This window comes from Phoca vitulina, unplaced genomic scaffold (assembly GCF_004348235.1).
Source record: "Phoca vitulina isolate PV1807 unplaced genomic scaffold, GSC_HSeal_1.0 scaffold52, whole genome shotgun sequence".
NCBI lineage: Eukaryota > Metazoa > Chordata > Mammalia > Carnivora > Phocidae > Phoca > Phoca vitulina.
Genome location: NW_022589755.1, coordinates 5,781,531 through 5,781,985, shown reverse-complemented (window position 1 = coordinate 5,781,985; position 455 = coordinate 5,781,531). Strand labels below are relative to the sequence as shown.

At 69.9% G+C, this 455-nt stretch overlaps 1 protein-coding gene across 1 annotated transcript in view; it reads right to left on the bottom strand.

Annotated features, from left to right (window-relative positions):
• SYT3 (synaptotagmin 3) overlaps positions 1-455 on the bottom strand; it is a 15,717-nt gene that overhangs the window by 3,669 nt on the left and 11,593 nt on the right. The gene's annotated exons all lie outside the window — the stretch shown is intronic.

The following is a 455-nucleotide window of genomic DNA, read 5'->3' as shown; positions in this document are numbered from 1 at the left end:
TCAGACCCAGGAGTCCAGACCCCCAGCCCCTCCTCCCTCAGACCCAGAATCAGGGCCCCAACCCCTCCTCCCTCAGACCCGAGTCCGGACCCCAGACTCCTCCTCCCCCGACCCAAGGGTCTGGGTCCCCATTGCCCTACCCCTCAGACCCAGGAGTCTGGGCCCCCAGCCCCTCCTCCCTCAGGCCCAGGAGTCCGGGCACTCAGCCTCTCCTCCTTCAGACCCAGGAGTCCAGACCCCCAGCCCCTCCTCCCTCAGACCCAGAATCAGGGCCCCAGCCCCTCCTCCCTCAGGCCCAGGAGTCCGAGCACCCAGCCCCTCCTCCCTCAGACCCAGGAGTCTGGGCCCCCAGCCCCTCCTTCAGGCCCAGAATCAGGGCCCCAGCCCCTCCTCCCTCAGGCCCAGGAGTCCGGGCACTCAGCCCCTCCTCCCTCAGACCCAGGAGTCCAGACCCC